Here is an 18,963-nt window from a genome sequence, read left to right as displayed (position 1 = left end):
TTAGCCTTCTCCATCATTAAAAGCATATCTATATCACTGATTAATTCTAAATTCTGTTTTGTCATTTTTAACATAGCACTCCAAGCCAAACCCGGGGCTGTGTAATAGTGAGCGGGGTCTAATCCATAAGAATTTTTATTATGACAGACTGTTCTAAAAGTTTCAAACACATCAGCCAATAACAATACATCAGTTTTAAGATACAAATCATGATATTCTCCAAGATTCTTTATATTAAACTTCTCCCAAACCTTTTTAGCTTGTGTATAATCTCTGTCGGAAATATGAGTTTTATTCAACTTGCTATAGAAACTTTCCCTTGAAGGAAGTTGTGTTTCTTTAAACTTCTCAAATGAATCCATATAGTCATATGGATATATTCCCTTTTGTGATCAGAGATCAATCACTTCTTGATTTGAGAAATGTGATTTAAGCTTCAGTAAGTTTTTAATATTTGATGCTAAGTTAGATAATGAACTTGACATAAACTTGTATGTGTCAAGAAATCTGATATGGGTTATGGGGGATGTATGAATTGTTTTTGTGAATGAGATGTATTTTTGATCTGTGTTAGGAATGGCAGAAATATCACCAGATGTCTTTGAAAGTTCATTCATAAATAGATGTGTGTTGTCGTGAGCGTTGTGAAGAAAGACAGGAATAAAGTTTGGGGGCTTGTAATTAAGATTACAACGGGAATGAGCTGGACCTATATATTTTCCAGTAAGTTGACAATGATCCCTAACTTTGACCTCTCCCTCAATTTTCTCTTAACAAATATGACAGATATTGTTCTTTCTAAATTCCTTTTTCTCCCCCTTTGTTAATGACATTGCTTTATTGGTTTTAACCATGATTTCTCTTCATCTTATACAGTCTTTTTCCAGCTCCTCTGAGGCATTTTCTCCTCTATAAAGTTCCAACTTATTGTATTCATCACCAACAGATGATCTGCTATAATAACAGAAACCACAAGGAGTATGTTTTTGATATTTATTTGTGTACGATTTATTTGGATTTGGAGAAACAGTATCTATCTTTTCAAGGATATTTTCAAAATCAGCATATATCACAAACAGGTGTTTTATAGATTTGTTAAAATCTTTGAATGATTTGTTTGAACCTGCTTTTTGTAAATTGATTACGGTTGATTTATGATTACTGCAATATTTCAAATGTTGATTTAATCGTTATTTTGTGTGAATGGAGTTGAGACATCTCTTGCAAGGATACGTTTTATATTTTCTCTTATATATTTGTGATTTGGTTAATCTTGATAAATTATGAATGAAACCATAATGTGATTTTTCCTTTGAAGTAAAGTAGCGAAGGTCAATGTGTGTTTCATCATTTTTATAGTTGTTTGAAAATTTTAATATCTGAACTTTGTTTGTATCCGCTAATCCATATACATTAACAGATAGATTATTCATTTTCTCCAATTTAGGAATATCTCAATGACATTGGAAACTTTAAATCTTTAACATTTAATGTATTCTCATATTTCTTATAATGTTCAACCCTTTCAGGTTTCCATTGTGGAGGATGGATGTAAGTGAGCAAGAACAGACCATAGAAAACATTTATTATCTTTGTTTTGAATGTTATCAACCGCTTTCTTAAGTTTTATCTCTTTTGGTAAATCAATATAAGAAGAAGCTTGAAGAGGATCTGATTTTAAGATGTATATATCCAAAAAGATTATTTTTGTAAGAGCAAATCCACTACCTACTACAGTATTATCAACATCTTGTTCTTGTCTCTGGAGTTCATCGTAAACATCACATCTTACAAAATCTTGAAATGATGAGATAAAGTGAGGGTTTGTCCTCATATAGGGAGTAGTTTCATCATCTCTTACCATATTCAATTTTACTCCCATATAAAACTTTGAAGTTTTCATTTCACTTAATGTGTTTTTAATTATAGTTTCAATACTTTGTTTAACCATATCAACAACTTCAATGAATGAAGATGGTCCACGGTCTTGAAAGTGAAACAATCTTATTTTTATATGTCCTTTAAATGACCCATCAGTGTTTTCAATGGAGAATTTAGTGGTACCTACCCTTTCTTCATTGTTCTTGTGCTTGCGTGATTGAAGGTGTTTATTATAAAAAAAAATTTAAGCATATCATTATCATTTCTATCGCAATGTTTTGTTTCTTGGTAAAGTGAAGATATTTGTCTGAAAAGATTGAATGTGTGTTTGCTGGATTTGAAGGTGTTTTTGTAACATTTATATTCATGATTACAAACATCGCAGTACGTTGTATTCACCATATTTATGTAACAAAATTTGCCTAAAATAAAATTTTCGTGACGAAAATTCCGTTTAATATATCGGTGAATCTGTGCTAAAAACCATTTCATCCTCCAACTTTTTTCACCTAATAAATACAATGTATCAAGACACAAAAGACAAGTTTCAATCAATCACTTCATTTGTTAAAGATACTGGGAAATATGTCGAGGATGTAAAATTGAATAAAGATAAATATAACAACTATTGGTTAAAAACAATAATGGTGAATAATACGAGTTCTTCAATTTCCTTCAGTGGAAGGGCTTTCCGTATATCTGGAAGAACATCAATTAAAGTAGCTCGAACAAAAGTTTCTCCTCTGCTTCTGGCAATATATTCAAAACTAGAAAAAGCAATGAAACAAGAAAAAGTATCAAAAAAGAAAAACCTTATGGATGAAGCTTTAGAAAGAAAAGAAAAGACCATCAGCAATATGTTTGGAGAAATTTGAATTTTTTTCAACAACCCGAAAGATGTAAATAGTGATGAAATAAAGGATGTTAATATATCAGGTGAAATGACATTTTGTTCAATAGCAATTTAGGACCATTTTAAAATTACCTTCAATATAAAAAATGTCGTAGTTGAATCTGTTAATGAAAAAAAGTATATAGATATAGATGGTAATGTTTTTTTCTCCAAATGAAATATGAGTCATTATTCAACTGAAGATTTTGAAGATTATGAGAGTGATGATAGTATCTCTGTTGGAACAGAAGACAGTTATGATACCAAGAGGTTGTGTTCAAACGATAGTTATGAAAGTAGCTTTATAGATGATTGTGAAAGCACCAATGAAAGTACCGAAAATGATACCGAAGATGAATTTTATTTGAAGTAAAGTTTTACTTTATAAATATGAATAGTTTACTAGATTTTGAGCCTCTTGAATTTCCTGATTCTCCACATGACAAATCTGAGAATTGTCCTGCATGTGAAAGGTGGATTAAACACAGAGTCAAAAGCCTATAAAAATGTATGTTCTGTGATTATCTTGTAATTAATGATGATAAAAAATATAAAAAGGAATATATTTCCTTGAGATTTACACCAAAAATGAATTTCTTCACAAGATTGATTCGATCAGTTTTGGTGGCACCCCACCAAATGCTGCACTCGTGTCGTTCCTTGCAGTTTTGTGCTCTGCCTGGAACACAGGCATCATCCCAACTGACTGGAAGAGGGGACTTGTTGTCCCTCTCTGGAAAGGGAAGGGTGATCGCCAAAACTGCAACAACTACCGAGGGGTGAGGCTGCTCTCAGTGCCGGGCAAGGTCTTTGCTCGGATAATTCTCGATAGGGTTCGCCACCATCTGCTTGAGCACCAGCATCCAGAGCAGTCAGGCTTTACACCAAAGAGGTCAACAATTGACCGTATCCTTACCGAATGCAGACGAGAGTTTCGGCAGGGCTGCTTGCAGCCTATGTTGATCTCTGTAAAGCGTTCGATTCAGTGAATCGGGATGTCCTCTGGAGGATTCTTGGTCTTCGTGGGGTGCCACCAAAACTGAACGATCTGATGTCTGAACTCTACTCTGGTACTGAGAGTGCTGTGAAGTGTGGTGGTACCATCTCTGACTTATTTCCAGTTGTTACTGGAGTTCGTCAGGGATGTGTACTTGCCCCCACACTTTTCAGCACTTGTATGTACTGGATTTTAGGGAGGATGTCAGAGAGATCAAGTTGCGGTGCATTGTTTGGGAATGTCAAGATCTCGGACCTTGATTTTTCAGATGATGCAATCATCTTTGCGGAGACTTTAGAAATCCTTTTGGGGGCCTTCGAGGTGCTGAATGAGGAGTCGGATCCGCTGGGATTACGGGTTTCTTGGGTCAAAACTAAGATCCAGGCTTTCGGTGACATCTTGGATGCTGCTGTCCTGTCTGTGTCTGTTTGTGGTGAGGATGTTGAGGTCGTGGAGAGATTCACTTACCTTGGCAGTGATATTCATGTCTCTGCTGGCTGCGAGTCAGAGGTCAATAGACGTCTGGGTCGGGCCTGGGGAGTCATGGATTCACTGGATCATGGGGTATGGCGCTGCCGGTACCTGTGCGGGAGGACGAAAGTCCGAGTCTTCAGGTCCTTGGTACTTCCAGTCTTGCTCTATGGTTGTGAGACTTGGACTCTGACCAAGGATCTGACACGGAGACTTAATTCCTTTGGTACCAGGTGTCTTCGGAGAATCCTTGGCTATCGCTGGTCAGATTTTGTGTCCAACGAGCGGTTGCTGAGAGAGACTCGGATGAGATTTGTTACCTGCATAGTCCGTGAGTGTCAGTTGCGGCTGTATGGACATGTGGCTCATTTTCCTGACGCTGATCCTGCTCACCAGATTCTCTCAGCGAGGGAGTCTCATGAGTGGAGGAGGCCAGTGGGCCGACCACGTGCCTCATGGTTGCAGCAGGTTGACCATCATTTCAAGGAGATGGGGATGGGCCTGGCATCTGCCTGGGGGATGGCCAGACAGAGGCCCCTGGAGTACCGGCGGAAAGTGGACGCAGCGACGCGCTGTTCTGGCACATGCTCCCATACCTGACCTTATTGATTCGAGAAATGAATGTAAAGTATGAGGGTGATAATACATCTTTTCTTACAAGAGAAGAGACTGAACAAATGACGACCGTGTTTCGTGGATTGATGGTTTATATTATTAACGATTGTCGTTTTCAGGGAAATATCAACACAAGATATTATATAAATAAAATAATGGATTATCGTGAAATTAAACCTGAACTTCGGATAAAACATAGTTTCAAAAAAGCCAATGAAAAATTAAATAACCTGTTTTCCAAACATATAAATGAATGATTTTTTACCCATTTGGGAAAATTAGATAAAATTTAACAACCATAAAAATCTTCCAAATTCATTAAGATGTCTCATAGTTGGTTCAAGAGGATGTGGAAAAACCTGCTGACTTTAAAAGATGCTCCTGACTCCCAACTTTTTAGATTATGATAATTAAATAATTTTCACAAAGTCGAGTTTTCAACCTGAGTATCAACTACTCTCACAAGGTTTTAATGTTGGTCTTCAAAAAGAAGATATAATCGGTTTATTGAAACTTCAAAACAAACTAAATGATTACAGCATTGAAGATATAATACAACAATTTTGTGGTTCACAGATATAAAAAGAAATCAAAGCCGATAACTTGTATTCTTAGTGATAATACCGATGATATACCTTCTCCCCAAGCTTTGGATAAATCAAAAAAGAACCTCGTTATCTTTGATGATTGTGTTAATGAGAGAAACCAAACGGTAATGGATAGCTACTACACAAGAGAGACATTCTTCTTGCAATTGTATTTCTCTTAGTCAATCAGACTTTCAACTCCATCGTTGCTCAATAAGAAACAATGCTAATACATTTATTTTATTCAAGTTAAATTCAATAGATATAAACAATTTTTGGAGAGACAGTTGTTCTACATTATGTAGTAAAAAGGAATTTGGTTATTAGATGAAGCACATGACTGAAAAATATCAATATATTTTTGTGAAACAAGATGGAATATTAAAAGATATATTTTTCTTTTACAAACAATTACATATATAAATGACAACGATTATTATAAATCTTGTGGGTCAATCTGCTTCTGAAAAAAAGTTTCATAAATCAAGGCTCTTGTATAGTACAAATGAGAACATTGTAAATTTGCTGAAAAATTTCCATGTAGTTCGTATTATATCAACAACAACAAGAGCAATAAGACCTGGAGAAGTAGAAGGTGAAGATTATTACTATATTTCAGTTGAGTAACATATGCTATTGAGGAATGAAGGCCAAATATTTTAGGAGGTTTCTCTTGGTACAACAAAATATTCACATTGTAAGAGTGAGTTAAAGAAACCAAAATCTGGTGGTCTTGGGATATTAGAAACTAATCCAGAAGGAAAGAGACAAATTATTAAACATCTGAGTGGAAATGGGGTTAAGATTTTATCATTCGGTTTTGATGTTGATGAAGAAACTCAATGCAAACGTATGAAAAGCAGAGATACAAATATTAGTGAAGAAGAAATTACAACTCGTATTAATGTTAATAAAGAATTTGATGAAATATTTAAAGAAAATGATTTATTTGAGCACATCTACTTTAATGATGAAGAAAAGGAAAATTTCCCTGTTGACCTATATAATTCAGTGAATGATATTTTCCAATAAATAAATGAATGCGAAAGAAAGAGTAAGAAGATTTAAGGAGCATCAGGAGTTGGTTTCAAAAGTTGTAAAAAAAACAGGAAGACATAAAGAAGAAATGCAGGCAGAAACTAACGGGTGAAGAAGCATTTGAGAGAAACCAAGAGAAATTTTTGAAACCACTTTTAAAAACTTCCCAAGAAAAAATTATATTTGCTTCCACAATTCTCACAATGGAATATACTCCAAAAAACTTCAAATGCTAAAAGATTTCAGCCAAATGACGGAGGAAGAATTAGAGCATGTAGGAAAATTACAATATGATGATGGATAATTTCAACAACTGGAAGGGATGAATCGACCCCCTGATTATATTGTGAAGGCTCTTCAAAACAATGAATATTCAGCGGATTCAAAGACCAAAGCAGGACTCATTCCAACAGAACAACCAGCAATATTTCATCTTCTTCAAGAAAAGGTATTGATATTTAATGATGAATTAAGGTTCTTGGGTTCTGCTCAACCCCCTGTTAAACTCACTCCGAGATTAATGTTTCTTCTCACAAAAGATGGAAGACAAGGTTCAACTGTGAGGGATGAATCAAAGTATATTGATAAACCATTGGATATGGAAAATAATGATGATAGAGTGTATATTGATCTGCTGGACTCTCTTAATTATAGGGTAGTCTGTCTGGTAAAGGTAGAAGAATGAGAATGAGAAACACATTCAGGCTTTAAGTATCCTTGGTTCAGGTGTTAGTTTTCTTCTAAATGACCCATCACAATTAGTTAATGGACTGTTATTGCTGTTAGGTAGTAAGAAAGCTGGAAATAATAATTGTTTTAATGAAGCATCAGCCATTTTAGACCAGTTGATGAACATGAAAATAATTAATAAATATCAATATAAAGACATTTTATCCCATATTAAACAAGATGAGAAGCACAATCCTTAGTTTTAATTTCACAACAAGTGACAACACATCTTCATTCACATACCCACTACAACTTGATCCAACAAAAGAATATGAGACGTCTTTATTGTCCATGGAAACTTATAATGCCTTGTTTAATATCACCGAGAAAAATGACAAGTTTAGTTATAATCCGGGTAGTGGATACGTATCGATAACAGTTTCACCCGGAGCATATGAGATGTCTCAAATATCTTCCGAAATTGCTCGCCTTATGAAAGAACAGGGTGATGAACCAAAAAATATTGTTATAGATATTCAAAAACATACTTCAAAATCAATGATTAAACTTAAAAATAACTACAAGGTTGATTTCACAATTGATAATTAATTTAGAGAATGATTGGGTTTCTCCTCAAAAAAGATTGAAACGAATGGGATGTTTTACAGCGATAATGCTATTCAAATATCCTCAGGCATGAATTTGGTATTAATTCACTGTGATTTTATTGATGACGCTTATAATGATGGAATAAGAAGAAATACAATATTTTCATTCAGTGCATACTCAACCCCAATTGGTTATACATTCAATATGGAACCCAAAAATCTCGTTTATCGACTCGTGTCACGAAAAACGATATACAGAGTAAATTTTAGGATAACCGACCAAGATAATCGCATGATTTATTTTAATGGAGAAATTATATCCATCAGAATTCACCTACGTGCCATTTTGCAATAAATAAATACAATGGTTATTGTGAGGAAACACGAGTTGGAAAAATACAAAATAATTTCAGGGGATGGGATGTTCCTTTCACCATACTACAAGGGTGAAGGTATGTATCTTGGTTGAGGATACTATAAACCGAAGAGACAAAGGGGGTGTAGGACATCAATTTAGAAAAAAAGGAAATAGGATAATTGATACTCTAATGCGTATAGGTTCAACTATTCTTGAACATAAAGACATAATTGGTTCAACTGCTTCTGCTGTGCGAAATGTATCGGGTGCTTATAAAGAGTATAAAAGATGCCCAAAAATAATCTCATAAATTGCAAGCAATAAAATAAATTAAGAAAGGCAACACTTAGTTGTCTCCCCAAGAATGACAGAAGATAATTCAAACACTTGGGTCAGGGTTTCAAAAGTTTTAACATCTTTTTTTCCGAAATAAATACAAGTATGGAAGCAATTGATAGTATCTATGATTTGGAAGATACCATTGTCATCTCAAACTCCACTAAAAAGAAGACTACTTCAAGGTAAATGCAATAACTGGAACAGACTGGAATGCAAATGGAACAAAAAGTTTTGAAATAAATAATCAACAAACTTATTCAAATCTTGCCGAAAGTTTCTTGTTGTGTAAATTTACATTCGCTAAGGCTGCGGATAACACAAACGCTACAATCGTAAATGATTTCTTCTGGAAAATGTTTGATAGTGTTCGTTTGTACATTGGAACACAAGAAGTTGAAGCAGTTGGTTATGTCTGTGCTACATATGAAATGATGAAATTTACACTATATTCATTTAGTGATAGAATGGGAAAGGGTGCTGTCGAAGGTTTTATTCCTGATATGGCAACGGGAACAAACACAGACCCTGGATATAGTCAAAGGAAAGGAATGTATAATGATGATACAAAAGCAAGTAATAGTTTTACTGTGGCGGTTCCTCTTAAAGGTATATTTGGATTTTGTGATCATGATAAAGTTCTGTATGGTCTTAAAATTAGATTTCAACTGCAAAGAAATGATAATGAAAATAGATTGCTTTTTGGTGTGGCTAATGCTTTAGCTGATAAGAATAAATTTCTAATTGATGAAATTAGTTGGTATATTAGTGAATATACTCCTAATCTTAAAACAGAAGAGATGTTGACTAGAAGACTTAACTCAAAGAAACCACTCAATGTATCATCTATCAATAATTCCAGCAATCTCTGTGTGTCTGTCTGTATGTGTGTCTGCGACCGCCGTTTCTCGACAACCCCTGGTCCTTTCTAATTGAAACTTGCCAGGAATTTTGCTGGGGACCTGTGGATGTGCCTTTTCAAGGATTGATATTAATCGGACAAGCCTTTCCCAAGTTACGGCCATTTATTTGCCAATCAATGACAGGACATGGTGTTATGACGTCACCATTGACGTCACAATTCTTTATTTATTTATTTATTTTTTGCACGTACGGGCACACACGTACGGGCCCGCACCTACGGGCACGCACCTACGGGCACTCATGTACGGGCACGTACTAGTCTATCTATAATTCCAGCAATCTGTGTGTGTGTGTGTGTGTGTGTGTGTGTGTGTGTGTGTGTGTGTGTGTGTGTGTGTGTGTGTGTGTGTGTGTGTGTAGGGGGGGGGGGACCGCTGTTTCTCAACAACCACTGGTCCGATCTAATTGAAACTTGCCAGGTATATTGCTGGGGACCTGTAACTTTTCAAGGTTTGATATTAATCGGACAAGTGGTTCCCAAGTTACGGCTATTTATTTACCAAACCAATGACAGGACACTGCTATGACATCACAGTTATTCTTCTTCTTCGTTTGATATGACGTCACAATTGACGCTGGGGACCTGAATATGTGCCTTTTCAAGGTTTGATATTGTTCTTCTTCATCCGTTTCAGCTGTTTCCCAAGTGTTTCCCAAGTTATGGCTATTTATTTACCAAACCAATGACAGGACACGGTGCTATTACCTCACAATATGACGTCACAAAAATAAGATTTTTTTTATTTTTTTTCACGTACTGCCACGCACATACAGGCACGCACGTATGGGCACGCATGTACGGGCACGCACATACGAGCACACACTAGTAACTGAAAAGAAGATGCCAACACATTAAACTGAACCAAACAACTAACATGTGGAATTTGGGTGTTCTGGAAGGAAAGCCGCAATATCTGTTGCTCAATTTCAAAAAAAAAAACAGATTGTGATACTGCTACTGATAAGAATAATGCATTGAGTGATAATGCTAAGGTGAAACAACTTCGCGTTTCTCTCGATGGAACATTTTATCCACAAGATAGATTGGAAATTAATTGGGGAAAAAATTATTATGCTGAAGCATACAAGTCTTTCCAAAAGGTGTGTGAAAGCAATGGAAATAAAGAACCCATTTTGGATATGACAGCATTTGAAAGTCTGTTTTGCAATCTATGCGATTGACCTGAGTGTTCAAAAGGAAACTATTAAGTTTATTTGAGTGGATACTTCCCTATACATTGAAAGAGGAGAGATTGAAGAAGTTGATACATATTGTTTACTTTTGGAAGAAACATAATTACAGATTAATACAGATAATGGTGTTATGATTAGTCTCACATAATTTTTTTGAAAAATAAATGAGTAGTAAAGTGCCAACTGGGGTATATGTTAATCAAATCAATCTTCATAAACTATCATCTTGTATTCAAAATCAAAAACCTTGTATGATTAACGTTAATACAATTCAGAGAAAAGGAGCAGTAAGAATTGATGTTTTGCTCACAAGAGAACAGGTGAAAATCTTGAACGATACTGACTCACTTAAAATTAAAATTACAAAACCAATGTTGAAGAAATATTCAATAAGAGAGATGAATGGAGGATTTCTCCCATTTCTAATTCCTTTATTTGCTGGTTTAAGTGCGGCTGGAGCATTGACGGGTGGTATTTCAGCAGCGGTGAAAGCTTCCAACGAAAGGAAGGCTCAACTCCGGGCTCAAAAAGAATTGGAAAGACATAACAAAGAGTTGGAGAAACACATTAGTTGAAATGGTGTAATTGTAGATTTTGCTGAAAAACTTGAAAGTCTGCCTGATAAAGTGAGATTGTTAGTTGGAGAAATGCTTTCTTCTATCGCACAAGCAGGTGTAAAATTAACTAAAAGGGGTAATGGATTATATATTTCTAATAAATATATGAGCATTGTTGAGTGGTTTAAAGAATTTGGAAAGAATACAACATCAAATTTAGAAGTTATCAAATATTGTAAGAAATTAAAAATTCATATTGTGGTTATTTGTATGAGAGATGAATTAACAAACGTGTCTAACCATACAAAGAATATCATTATGAACTTAGAAGATAATAATGGGAATGGTTCTCATTGGGTTTGTATTTTTAATAGTCAAGACAAATATTATTTTGATAGTTATGGTCTTCCACCACCTGTTGAAGTAATAAAATTATTACAGAATGGTGTTCATCAAATATTTCAAGTCCAATAATTAAATTCCAAGTGTTGTGGTCAATTATGTCTCTGTTTTATTTCAACTCAACAAAAATAAATTTTTAATGACATTATTTTTAATAAAATATAAATGACTTATGTTGGAAAAGATGGTTCTATCTTTGGTGTATCCCAAGAACTGGATATTCAGGTCAGGTCAGGTATGGGAGCATGTGCCATGTCCACTTTCCGCTCCAGGGGGCCTCTGTCAGCCATCCCCCAGGCAGATGCCTGGCCCATCCCAATCTCCTTGAGATGCCGATCAACCTGCTGCAACCACGAGGCATGTGGTCGACCCATTGGCCTCCTCCACTCACGAGGCCTCCTCGCTGAGAGAATCTGATGAGCAGGATCAGCGTCAGGAAAACGAGCCACTTGTCCATACAGCCGCAGCTGACGCTCACGGACTATGCAGGTAACAAATCTCATTTGAGTCTCTCAGCAACCGCTCATTGGACACAAAGTCTGACCAGTAATAGCCAAGGATTCTCTGAAGAGACCTGGTACCAAAGGAATTAAGTCTCCGTCTCAGATCCTTGGTCAGAATCAAAGTCTCACATCCATAGAGCAAGACTGGAAGCACCAAGGACCTGAAGACTCAGACCTCCCGCACAGGTACCGGCAGCGTCACACCCCATTATCCAGTGAATCCATGACTACCCAGGCTCGACCCAGACGTCTGTTGACCTCTGACTCACAGGCAGCAGAGACATTAATATCACTGCCGAGGTAAGTGGATCTCTCCACGACCTCAACATCCTCACCACAAACTGGATATTGATTTATCAAATTATTACACAAAGGCACAGGCTGAACGACAGAAATATAGTATAACAAAAAATATTAACATGAAAATTGCTTATAAATTAATAAATTATCCAAGCCCGACTGACGCGAATGACTTGGTGAGATTAACTGATTGATCACAATATATATCCTTAAATAAAACGGCTGTGTATTCCAAAGAAACAGAAGTGTTGATGTTATATCCGGGTCATACAGAATTCATAGTTCCAATTAAAATAAAAATTTTAAAATTTGGTCTAGAACCAATTTACCTACTTTACCACGCGGTGTCGTCTGCTGGGGATCCATGCCCTCGGTACGCCTTGCCCTATCCGGATCACTCTACCAACTACCAACTACCTTTCCGGATCGGACGCAGCCGAGCGGAACTACCAAGGACGTACCGGCAGGGAATGAACAGAATATCAGGGATAAAGACCCGGCTAAAACTCAGTTCTGAACGATGCTGGACTAATGAAGGAAAAGACGAAAACAGAGTGGGACCATTTCTACAATCATTTATTTACAATAAAGCGAGGAAAAATATGTGGTACAGGTAACAGGTTTATTGGGGGTGTTATGCAGGGGAAGATGAGAGAAAGATGTAGTGTGACAATTTTACAGCAAGTTACAAAGGAGAAACAGAGCAGAGTTGTCGAGAGAATAAAACAGGCAAGATTTACAATGATCAACTAAAAACACTTGTGTAGTTCTACTTAAAGACGGCGCCACACACTCAGACACGGACTCAGACAAAAATAAACCCAGATGTTTGCACAGGACCCCCCGCAACCAGAGAGGGAGGTGAGCTGAGATCGCAGTTCTCTCGGGTACCTGAACGTTGGATGGAAGGGATGCTCCTTGGTGTGGCACCTGTCAATGGTCGTGCGGCTCGGTCCATGGCCGCCCGCGTGGAGACCATGTCTGTGAAGGAGCCCGGGTCGAGTAGAGCGGAGTCCAAGGCGGGGATCAGGGTTTCCAGCTTACTCCCAGCTTACTCCCACTTTCCAGCTCACTCGCTCTCCCTCTCAGCACACCAGACTACGAACCCTCCGATCTTCTCAGCCTCTACCCTGAGGATGGTGTCGTAATTTATAGATCACCCTCAGCAGGGAGGGGCCTTGGTGAAGTTTACCGCACTGTCTACCTTGATTGGATGGGGCATCCATGGGTCTGCCCTTTCTGGGTGGGATTTCGGCCATACCGGGAAGCCTGCCCACTCCACACGTGCGGACTCGCCAAAAAGGAACTACTGCAAGAGGATTTTGCCTCGGGCAGTGAGTCGCCGGTTGGGCGAGTAGGCGAACAAGCGTTTGTTCAGCCCATGCGAGAGGAAGGTACTGTGGTTCATAATGGAGGGATATAAAGATTTATTAATCTAACTAAAAAAACATCGCAACGCACCCCTTTGATTTCCCACTAAACACAAGGAGGGGTTCCATCTACACATATACTTAACGGAATAACTGACTTCGGGACACCTGTATGTTGTTATGCATACGGTTCCTAGAACCGTAACAAAATATATATATATATATATATATATATATATATATATATATATATATATATATATATATATATATATATATATATATATATATATATATATATATATATATATATATATATATATATATATATATATATACACACACACACACATACATACATGCATTTACACAAAAGCTCATTCTCACCACTCCCCGACTAGCTGAATAACTGACTCACCGAATGACTGATATTAATGTTCGGTACCTTCCGAGTGACGTAGAAAGCTGAAATTTCGTGTGTTGACGGACATCAAAACCGATTCACTGGGGAAAAATCACAGAACCGTCAGAAAGTTTCTGTAAATGAAAATATCCGAAAATAAGTGCATCCTTGCTGTGCTTACTGCAGGTGAGCAACCTTAGACAATGTGTAAAGCACAGTGGGAGGTGTTCCAATGTGTATATACAGAAATTCAACAAATATTCCAGTAGATACATTTCTATAACTTGAAACTGTGAAATGCAAACCTCAATCAATATCTAGCATTTGAAAATTGTAATTTCTTTCACTGTAAACTGTGAAAGAGAAACCTCCATCGATATCTGGCAGGTGGTTCGTGATGCTTACCTCTAATCATAAAGCTTATATTTATTATGTACCGATGTAGAAAGCACGATTCGCTTTTGCGTACAATGTGTTAGCATATCCCATATATATGTGTGTGTGTGTGTGTGTGTGTGTGTGTGTGTGTGTGTGTGTGTGTGTGTGTGTGTGTGTGTGTGTGTGTGTGTGTGTGTGTGTGTGTGTGTGTGTGTGTGTGTGTGTGTATGTATGTATATATATATATATATATATATATATATATATGTATATATATATATATATATATATATATATATATATATATTTTTTTTTTATACCTTACTGGCTATTGATTCCCCACTATGCCTGGTGTTGGCTTCATGGTTAGGGTGGCAGGCTTTGGATCCTCGGGTGCTGAGTTCAAATCCCACTCAGTTGTTGAATTAATACCAGGTGGGGTGAACTCAGCCTGTCATCCTTCTGAGGTCGGCAAAATGAGTGCCAGCATACTGGTATACTGTGTCGGAGTGGCGACCTTCCATGATTGTGCCCAATACCAAGGAGACTGCTTAGGCAGCACCAAGGCTCTGCACAGAGTATGGTCCCAATGGGTGGATACCCCACTGACTGTTAACGGTGAGGCCATATTGTATTTAGCCCCAACATGTGAAACCATTGTACATTGAAAATGTACCGTTGGTACTTTCCTCGACTGCTTACTAACAACATTGGTGCTTCCGAGTTGTAATTGGTGGACGTAACACAATGTGTCCATGTGGCAGATGGCAGTTGTTGTGGCCAAATACAATCTGGCCTCACCAGTCACAGTCAGTGGAGCATCAAGAGCCAATATATCATCCTGAAAGGCTTCAAAAGTTACCAAGTGGATGGAACGGTGATATGTTGCTCTGATCCCCGATAAGGGTGAAAGCACATCAGTAGCTTTACTTTTCATCTACTTGGTGACAGCTTTTGACTTTGCATTCATGAACTGCTAGATGCCCTTCTGGATTTGCAAGCATTGATGCCAGTCATGATGAGGTCATCACGGCATTGGTCTGATTTTGGAGAATTTCAGATATAGATTACAAAAATGTTGTCAAAGTAATTTCTAAGAGGGATTCTGATATTTTTCTTGACAAATGCTGACCCGCTTGTTGGGAGGGAAATGTCGTATCCAAACCGAGGCATTTAAAACGCATTTCCCATTAAATATGCTTCGTTTACAGAGTGTGAATGCTGACCAGTGATGGTCCGAGTCAGCGATTTGTAATGGATAAACAGCTTGGTTCTTAAAACTCCAAAGGCAACCGCAAAGGAATAAAGAGCATAACACCAACGCCGCAAGGCTGCACTCTCTGGCTATCTGGTCTGTTTGTATACCAAGAAACACTCTCCCATGCATTGCGGGCAGCAGAAGGTAATACAGAGCAAGAGGACTCATTTCCGCCGCGGAAGAGAGGACGACGAGGGGAGGAGGTGGTTAGGGAGGTTGATGGATGGAAAGAGTGGAGTGGGTGATGAATGGGGAAGATGGAGAAGTTGATGGATGTCGGTTGTTGCGACGACCATTGTGAAAAATGTGCAGTACGTGCGGCACCTCAAATGGTCAGATGTCCCACCACATGAGGTGAAAATGACACTAAAAATAAATGATGGTGAAATGTAGCATTAAATTAGAGTGGAAGACTTTGTTCAATGGTACCCCAAGGAAGGTCTTTGTTCCACGACGTTTTTTTTAACGGCCCAAGGTATTCCCACCTTCTTGCAGGGTTGGCCGGGGAATGTTTTGCTGTCAAGTCCTTCACAAACCTGTTGATCAGGCTTGATGTTCGTTTGAGGGTGGCAGGAATTTGTAATTTGTTCATGGTGTTGGTGATAATTTGCCTCCTCTTTGTGAAAGACGGTGGGATATTTAACCTCCACCAACATCCAATGCTGGCAAACGGATCCTTCGGGTAAACATCTTTCTGATGGATATCACAGACATAGATTCATCAACCTGGGATGCACACCAGTTTATATCTGGGTCGAGAGTCAAATCCATGCTGGACAGTTCAGAGATGAGTGCACATACCTCTGAGCTATTCTGCCAGCCAAAGGAAGCTCTGCATTGTACCTGTAACATTTCTTCCTTGCCATACAAATTATTATAGGCGACCCTTGGCGTTATTAAATTGCTTGCTCATGACGTTCAAAGTATCTGTACCAATATGATGATTATTTTTAAAACCTTGGCGTCTTTGACTATTTTGAGATCCGCATTCTAAGAACACTTTGAACGCCCCACATAGCTGTGGGATTGCCGTGATGATGCATCAGTAAAGGATGGGCTGAGAGCGGCCAAACTGTTAAATATAAAACTGTGAAACACTTCCAACACGTCATTTTGACTTGATGATTCAATATTTCAATTAAAGATTCCACATCAGTTTGTTGGCCTGAAACTTTCCTGCTCAGTAATGCTGCAAGAGGTTCAAGGTTATCATTTAAGAAAGCATTGTGTACCTACTGCAAAAGTGGATTACTGTACAATGCAGGAGCTTTAACATGCTGAGCTAAGCAAGCAGCTCCCATGGGGAAGCTACAAGCAATAATGCAGCACCATGCCATGATTACTCGCTGTTGCCATGTCGGCTGGACATAATCCAATGTCGTGTTTATTACAAAACATGAAGTCTGGTGTTGGCTTAGTGGTTTGGGTGGCGGCTTGGGATCCGAGGGTCCTGAGTTCAAGCCCCGTTGGCCGCTGAATTAAAATACACCAGGAGGTTGACTCAGCCTGTCATCCTTCCAAGGTCGGCAAAATGAGTACCAGTGTACTGGGCCGGTGTATACCCCGGTTAAAATAGGTGTACCATATCCCTGTGTCGTAAGAGGCGACCAGGGTTGCGTCAGGAAGGGCATCCGGCGTAAAACATGTGCCAAATCACGATGCGGATCAGACGGATGATCCGCTTTGGCGACCCCAAACGGGAGCAGCCGAAAGAAGAAGAAGAATATATATATATATATATATATATATATATATATATATATATATATATATATATATATATATATATATATATATATATATATATATATATATATATATATATATATATACACAGGGGGCTGCAAAGTCGGTATGCTGTAATGAAAAACAAAACGTATTTTAGTGATTATACAAGCATATCAATAATAACATACCAATAATAAACATTAATCCGTCAAATGTTCAAACTGTTTGCCAGAGTATTAAATGAATCCAAGCACCACAATTATAGTACTGGTAACACTGGTATAATCCTTACTGTATTCCTACTTTTGCAGCCCGCTGTATATGTATATATATATATATATATATATATATATATATATATATATATATATATATATATATATATGTACTTTTTTTAATGCACACACACACACACACACACACACACACACACACACACACACACACACACACATATATATAAAGTTGAAAGTGTGTCTGTCTGTGTGTTTCTCTGTGACCTATGCACGCGAAAAGTACTGGACTGATCCTCACCAAACTTCACATGCTGACAGAACATGTACCTGAGAGTGTCCCGATGCAAAAGAATTGTACTTCCGACTTCTGGTTTCCGAATTATGACGTCATCACCTGATTTCGTAACGTTAATTTTTCAAGTTCAGCCGATTGACATGGAGCCAACGCCATATACAATATATCTAACATATGATTTTAAGTTTTTGTTAATCTGTTTGTTTGTTTATCTGCACGTGCTAATCTCCTGAAAGGTGAAAGATATAATAGGAGCGAACCACTGAAACAAAAAATGTCGGGATGGGCCCCGGGAAGGTTATAGGCTATGTGGCAAGGCCCCTCGGCTGGGGGGGGGTGTTTCCCCCTCACCAACCCCCTTAGCCTATGACTGCCATGGCCCAATAGGGAACCGATACTGTGCTCGTGTCAGACATATGTATAGAAGATTAAATTCATTCAAAAAGAACCCGGGCAGCGCCGGGTGCATTCACCTAGTATACATATATATGTGCAACTGTATATATACATATATGTGCAACTGTATATATATACATATATATATATATATATGTATAATATATATATATATATATATATATACACAGAGTATATATATATACACAATATATATATATACATATACATTGTTGCAGGCCAGGGATCGGTGGCGAGAACGGCCGCAAGGTGGGAAGGTTACGCCGTCTCCCACCAGACTCCCCGGAATTGTAGGCCGTCACTCCGTGTAATTCCGTGAGCTGCCGGGTGGCTGAACTGACCATGGACGCCAATATCTCAAGTGCATAGCGTAGGGTCTGTTTGTCTAAAACCAATTAACCTAAGTTGCTACGCGATTTAAACTACCGGGGAAGCCACGCCCTCGGAACGCCTGGTGGAACCGAAATTACTCTACCGGCAGCGTTAGATTCACACTACCGACTACCACTTTGCCACCCACCTTTCCGGCTCGTTGCAGTCGAGCGA

At 37.9% G+C, this 18,963-nt stretch overlaps 1 long non-coding RNA gene across 2 annotated transcripts in view; it reads left to right on the top strand.

Moving 5' to 3' along the window:
- LOC147035162 (uncharacterized) overlaps positions 1-18,963 on the top strand; it is a 257,319-nt gene that overhangs the window by 199,680 nt on the left and 38,676 nt on the right. The window contains exon 5 of one of the 2 annotated variants that reach the window (XR_015061558.1): positions 1,530-2,372. The exons of the other annotated variant lie outside the window; for it this stretch is intronic. This is a non-coding gene — a long non-coding RNA (uncharacterized LOC147035162). Of the gene's footprint in view, positions 1-1,529; positions 2,373-18,963 lie in introns of those variants that run through there. 2 annotated transcript variants of the gene reach the window in all.

This window comes from Eptatretus burgeri, chromosome 1 (assembly GCF_056783735.1).
Source record: "Eptatretus burgeri isolate ZD-2024b chromosome 1, Ebu_testis_v1, whole genome shotgun sequence".
Taxonomy (NCBI): Eukaryota; Metazoa; Chordata; class Myxini; order Myxiniformes; family Myxinidae; genus Eptatretus; species Eptatretus burgeri.
The sequence above is the reverse complement of the archived record's forward strand: the minus strand, read 5'-3'. Positions and strand labels throughout refer to the sequence as shown.